The sequence below is a fragment of the Babylonia areolata genome, chromosome 18 (genome assembly GCF_041734735.1).
Source record: "Babylonia areolata isolate BAREFJ2019XMU chromosome 18, ASM4173473v1, whole genome shotgun sequence".
Lineage (NCBI taxonomy): Eukaryota > Metazoa > Mollusca > Gastropoda > Neogastropoda > Buccinidae > Babylonia > Babylonia areolata.
Genome location: NC_134893.1, coordinates 48,676,380 through 48,683,768, shown reverse-complemented (window position 1 = coordinate 48,683,768; position 7,389 = coordinate 48,676,380).

The window sequence follows — 7,389 nt, the reverse complement described above, 5'->3', positions numbered from 1 at the left end:
TTCTGTACAACAGAGTCTTCTTATTCTTCATATATAACAAATGTATAGAATCCATGCAGGTTCAAAGGTGGGTAAACTGCGTGTGAGGTGCATGCTGGCTGACAATGAAAACAGCCCATATTCAGCATCTCCATTGAAATGTTAGTTTCCTGTAGATTATCTCCAAACCAAAGCAGCTTTGATTTCCTGATTTGAAGCATTCATTGCCAGAGTCTTAAATTTTGCATCTAGATTCTGTGTTCAATATCTTACAGAACCTCCAATAACAAAGAAAAATTTGAAAAAAAAAATCCCTCTTACAGCAGTCACATGATTAACAATATTTTCTGGTTGGATGATTAAAGCATAATTATTTGTTTTCGTACCAGCGCTGAAAATAAGCTCAGAGAAGCATTGATGCTGCTGCTCATAGTATGACATAAAGCTTATCGTGTAAATGAAATAGAAATTAGTTTATTCAAGGTCACTGTAACTGTCATTTTGTAAATGTCTGTATATTCATGTAAGCATCATATTTGTTGCCTGTTGCATCTGTTTACATGATTTGATATTTGTGGGAAGAAACAGGTCATTCAGAAGAAAAAAAAATCAACAGGGAAATTAGCTGTCCACTTCTCTGCATGATGCATGTAGCTGCATGTAAAATTGACTGTCAGTGAAACACACTGAAAATGCATTTTCATTTTATGTACAGCGAGTGTTTATCTTTACTTTTTTTTTTCTTCTTTTTTTTCTATTTATTTTTCTTTTTTCTTTTTTTTTTTACAGTATCTTTGTGAGTGGAATGTGTGTTTGGCTGGGCTATAAACAACAATGATGAGGATAGGATGATAATTTCCTTGCACTTTTGTAGCAACAGGTCTTTTTAAGGAGTGAGGGCACTGCCCCCCAAAACCAACCCTCTTCCTTTCTCATCCAGAACTGGGACCAGTCACGGATTTTCTGCTTTTTTTTATGCTTGGAAATGATTGTGAGGGGGGAAAGAGAAGTGATGATAAAAGACTAACTCAAGACTTTCCTGTTTTGTGGCTGTTAGGGGTGCACGTATTATGTGTTATGTATGTATATCTATTCATGTGTAACTGTGTCTGTGTGAGTGTTTTAAGCCCATATAACATGAGGTCTTTATTTTCCATGGAACTGACTTTGTGTGTGTGTGTGTGTGTTTGTGTGTGTGGTTTGTTTTGCTTTGTTTTTGTTTGTTTCTTTCTTAACATGTAAGGTGCTACATCATGATATTATTGTGTACTCAAAGTTTTCAAATAAAAGCTCATTTCAGCTGTGATTAAGATCCACATATCACACTGGCAAACTGTGAAGGACCAAGTATGTCTTAAGTATGGTTGTTGAGTCAGTGGCTTCAAACATAGACAGACTGCTGGACAAGTTCATAAGGAATTAACCCCAAGCGCTGTAAAAAGTCTGTGTTGTTTTGGGCCAGACTGTATCATCTTATCCTTATTGTGTTGATCTCTGTAAGTAACTTTGTACAGCTAATCAGTTTGCATAAAAGAGACTTATGGAGATTTTATGACAAGATTCACCCACATGACATAGATATTTTCCTTCACTGATATTCAGTTGGCAGGTTTTGATCAATGACCAAGTCAGAATTCCTTTACAGATAATAGTCATACATTCTCAGTCTGTAGTGCTCACAATTTGTAAAAAGTCATGTTTTCATAGTGAAAATTAAACAGTTTTCATTCATGACGTTATCAAGGACAGAAGTATGTCAGGGTATTATTTTTTCTTCAGTGTGTGTGTGTGTGTGTGTGCATATTTTTGATGCCATCTGTTGCTTGGTGTATTGATACTTTTTTTTTTTTAAATGAAGACTATTTATTGATTGAATGGTCAGTCTTGGTGCTCCCTTATCCTTATGAATGTTCACTTGAAGGAATTTTGGATGTTTGTGATGTTTTTGGGTTTTTGTTTGTTTTCATGTCATTCATTTACCAGTATTCATTTTCTTACTTGTGCTATGTTTGCTGTTTCAGTGATATGTTATAGTCATGCAGTTTCTTTTAAAATACACGAAAAAGAGTCATAAACTATTGTTTTATTGGGCATAAATATTTGGAAATATTGTGATTACATTTTCTCATGAAAGAAAGAAAACTTAATTTATTTCTTTTACTGAAATATATGGTTACTTCTTTTGCCATTTGTAATTTTTGCTCACTTCCTGACTAGAAATTATTCTGTTGTTTGTTTCCATTACATTATTGATGGATTATGAGAATTTGTTCTGGTCCTTGTTCGGATATCATTGGTGGATCATCGAAAGTTGCTACTTGTTTGACAGTATCACATGTGTGCTTACATTCAGTTCATCAGTGGCAGCTGGGAAACTGCTGGTCATGGTTCAGATAGCAACTGTTGATTAGCTGGAGTATGAAAATGTCTGGTTTGTCTGGGACAACATGCTGCTTCTGTCTTCTTGGAAAACATGATGTCTTCATTTGTAGTTGTCCTTCCATCTGTGTAGTAAGGTTTGTGAGAGTGGGTTCTATGCTCTGCTTTCCTGCTAGTGTCCTGATTGTCTGATGTCTTCATGCTCATTCTCATTTATCTCCACTCTCTGTTTGTACTCATTACAGCACCCCACATGACACATAAGTCCCACTGGTCCTCCATATTCCATGAAACTGATTCCAAGGTGCATTTTTATCCTATGATATTAGTTTGTGTGCATGCAGAAGCAACAGATCAAGATGACTGATCATTGTGTCATAGATGAACAGCTGCACCAGTTTGTTCAAACCTGTTTTTTTGCTTGTTGATCTAAACATATTTACATCACTCAAGGCCATTTAGAGAATTCTGTCAAGGTGCTGAGACATGGATGCAGTTCTGCAAATGATCTGTATTTCACATCTGTCCTAAAACATTCATAAATGTCACTGATAACCAACAATACCAGGTGGGTTAAAGATGAAGATTTTCCAGCCTCCCAGGTCAGCAGATTTGCAGTTCTACTAGGTTCTTGAACCACCTTCATATGTGTATATGAATGTGGAAGGTCAAATACACATGCGAAAGATTCTCTTCTTCATGTCAGAGTTTAAATGGATATCAGAAACATAAAATATAGTAATCAACATGCATCAGCCATGAAAAAAATCACCAGGAAGATGTTTTGTTTATTATGGAAAGAACCAGCTTTACGTTTCAGAATTCTTTTCATCACCTCAGCATTTTCAACAGCATGTTGAAATTGTCCCACAGAAGTAATAAGTTCTGTACGTGAGGGTGTTGAGCAGATGTCCATAGAATAGAAGAAGGAACCTTCCATGGAATTCACAGACCACTTTCCCTTTTCTGTCCCCACAAGCACATTTGAGTAAAATCTACGGCTGTTAGGAAAGCAGGTCTGGCTGATCAAATCCCTTTGTGCATGTCTTCAAATCAACATACCAAAGATTTAATTTTGTAAAGTCTCCATTTGGTAAAATTCTCATTTTATTTAAAGTTCCCAGATTGTAAAATGTTGCAGTGCTTGTGTTCACATGTTGAAAACATTCAGCCTGAACTTTAGCTTCCTCCGAGGATTATGCAACCTTCACCTTTGCTTTGGTAGTGAAAACGCTTTGATATAGATCTACAGATCTAGATCTCTTCTTTACCCCCAAGATCTAATGAAGGCATTTTCACTGGCCTTATGTCTATGCTTGAGGTCTTTCTTGTTCATCATGATGCTATGTTTGATCATTCTGTGCTGGCCTTGTACTGTCCAATGCAATATTTTTGCTTTCTACCTTCCTCTATCTGCAGTGTAAAATACAGGCAAAAGATATATTTGAGGAAAAAAAGCCACAATCAAGTATATTGTTCTATTCTGAAGTGTCGAGATTCTTATCTTCATGCGCACCTTTTCCCATTGAAAATGTGGAATTAGTGAATGTGTACATACACAACTGGAAAAATGTGTTCATAATTGTTTGTGTGTGTGTTTGCATTTTATGTTTAATTCTGTGAAACTAGAACCAGCTGGCATAAAATTGTCAGTGTATCAGGGTATTGGTTAATGGAAACGTGACATTGATGCCTTATTTGTCCATGAACTGATCTGGGATAATTGGCTGAGTTGTAGAGTCATAAACAGGCCAGTGAATTACGCTGTTTCAGTTTTTTTTTTTTTTTTGTACTGTTTGATGTTCAAAAGATACTCAGCAGAATCAGATAATTTGAATAAACTATATATGTGTTTGATACAATTGTTTTGTTCACATTAAACAATCATCCATTTGAATCATACAGTATTTTGTCACATCAAACCAACATTTGTTAACCTTGTCTTATGCTTTATTCATGTTGAACTGTGACCTTTTTTCTTTCTTTTTTCTTTCTTTTTTTTAAAGAAATATTCAGTGTTTTGTTTATATTAAACTGTCACTTGTTAGAATTGTTAAATGTTTCTTAACATTGAATCATTATTTAATTGAAGTGTTCAGTGTTCTGTTCACAATGAGTCATTAGAATTGTCCTTGAAAATATTGTGAAAATATATTTTCCAATACTTCTTCAGAAGTGATTCAAATCATACAGAAAATATGTGTGTTGTTGATTTTTTAACAACACTAGAAATAAATTTAAAAAAAACAAAAAAACTAAACAAAATCAAAAGACAAAATAAATGACAGCAATATAAATAATGTAGACAGTTATCACAGGTTTTGATTTTCTCAAAAATGTCTCAGAAAATAATTTCAGCACAGAATTTCAAATTATTTTTGTATCTTCACATGAGTTCACATGTCTTTATTTCTTTCTCTTTGACAAAAGTTGATTTTATTTTTTAGCTGCAATGCTGTCTCCATGGCTTTTAGTTTTAGTATTAACAAAATGTCTTTGTTTTGAAAACTTTAAGTGCTGTTCTCTTTGATTGTAATTAAAATGTCAAACTGAACATGAAGCTGCTTGAAGTCAGGGATGGAACAATGATTTTTTAATTTTATTTTTACATGAATTCTGTGTGTGTGTGTGCGTGTGCACGTGTGTGTGTGCATTTGTGTGTGCGCACATGTGCGTGCATGTGTGTGTGTGTGTGTGTGCATATAAGTGTTAATTATTTTTTAAGATTTTGTTATGTGTTTCTTGTTTGTTCATTTGAATGGTTTTTTTTGGTTTTTTGTTGTTGTTGTTGTTTTGTTTTTTTTACATTTCACAAGAAAACTTGGGAAAAAAACATTTAACAGTGAAATGACCTCTGCAGTCAGAATAAGTCACTGGTAGCCATACACATTGGTATACACATTGTATAAAGCTTGCTTATTTTTACTTTCAGGCCATAGTACTATGTTTCTGAAAATGAAAAGACAGCATGGCCTCTCTCTTTCTTTTGTTTTTCTTATTTTCCATTTTTTATGTTTTTCTTATTGTCTGTTCACTTCTCTTTCTAGTTCTTGTTATTCATTTGCTTTTGTTTTCTTTCATTTCTTGCTGTCTGTCTGTCTTTGTTTCACTGCTTGGTCTAATGTTCTTAATTCTTTTTGTCTCTGGCAGCGGAGGATGTTGTCATTCATGAGAGAGTAGTGTGTGCATGATATCAGTTCTTCCATGCAACTGTTCATAGCTGACCGATATGCCATGTGTGATATAAGTAATATTGTCTGCATAGTGTATGTTTTTGTAAGGAGTAAGAATGTTTGGCCTTTCATGCTTGTTTGATATCTAAGTTGGCTTCGACTCGTGTAAGTGCGTGCATCTGTACCTGAATATATCGTCTAGTCCAGTTTAATACTTTTACATATTTGAAATGAAAGTGACTGTTAAAAGCAAACAAACTGGTATGCTGATTTTTGTACATGCATTTTGGCTGCTATATGCTTTGCAAACACTTGTTGATACTTGTTTTACCATGTTGCTCAGTATGGCTTGTAAAGCCATATACCAATGATGATCAACACAAAAGATAATTATTGATAAGTGTGAGAGTCACTTCAAAGTAGAGAGAGGAATGGTAGGCCACACTTTCTCAGTTTCTGACTGAGATATCTCACGCTTTCTCTCACATTGACATAAAGCAAGGTGGACAGCCCCACTTTTTCTCTCACTTTACAGTAAAGTGTGGGATTGTGAGAAAGCAAGGTTGTTCCCCTGCTACGCTGTCTCTCAATTGTGAGAAAGCTTGGGGGAAGTCACCCTTGTTTTTATTTTTAAAATTTCCTTTCTCATCGGGGTTGATTTCATGTCTTTTCATAACACAAATCTTAGAGAAAAATGAGAGAGAGAAAAAAAGAAGAGATAAAGAGGGGGACAACAATGACGATCCTGGCAATGATGATGGTGTTCTGAAAAGACAAGAAACCACCCCTGATGAGAAAGGAAATGTTTTTAATAGGGGGACTTGCCACGTTTTCTCACAATTTTGTGAAAAAAATGTGGCTAGGGAACGACCACACTTTCTCATAATCCCATGCTTTATCATAAAGTGAGAGAAAGCATGGGATTTGCAAGAAAGCATGGGTTAACAGTAATACAGTGATTTTTTTTTTCTAAAATATAGTTTGGTTCCAGGGAATCTTGATAAAAGATAAAGAAAACTGCAATCAGTACTGCGTTGCGATCAACTACCAATTCTGTGATATCTTATTTTTTTTAATCAGCCTTTCAAACAGTGATGGAACAGCCTTTTCTGAAGAACCCCCAGCCCCCCCCCCCCCCCCCCCAAAAAAAAAAAAGAAAGGAAAATATGGAAATAAAATAATAAAGCTTGTATTAATTGTTTGTGCATATGGCTATATGTTCACGCTAAGCCCTGCCAGTCACTGCCAGCCATGCAGTTGCCATCAGCCTGACACAGCGACACACTTCACTTCAGTCAGACACAGACAGCTTCTGTCAGCCAGATAGAAGAAACCATTATTATTGGGATTCAAGCTGCTGGCATTACTGAAAAGTCCCATCCCTTGGACCAGCCATCAGTTTCATTTGTGTGCACCCCACAAATCAAACAGCTGGCTGGAGATGGCAGGCGGCCAGTGTGAACACTAAGCGCTGGTATATGCAGTGGGAAAGGACAAAATGATATGTGCACAATTCTTGTCCAGTTGCTGGCAGCTGCTGTCAGCAACTGTCTGGGCTTGGTGTGAACATTGCCAAAGACATTGTCAACATTGTGTGTGAATGAATTATGAAATGAAATGAAATTGAAAATGGAAATTGTCCATGCCAAAAACATTAATACAGCATAGTAAATATGCTTTATTGTTGTGAAGCTGTGAGGAATAAGTAATATTATCTCCTTAAGCAAGTTGAATGAGGAGTAGTGTTTGTGAGGATCATGGTGTTCTGTGCTTGTAAGTGTGCACTGGTATACAATTAATGCTGACAAGTACATGACAGCATGAGTGTATCAAGCTTTTTAAAAACTAGTGCCTGTCA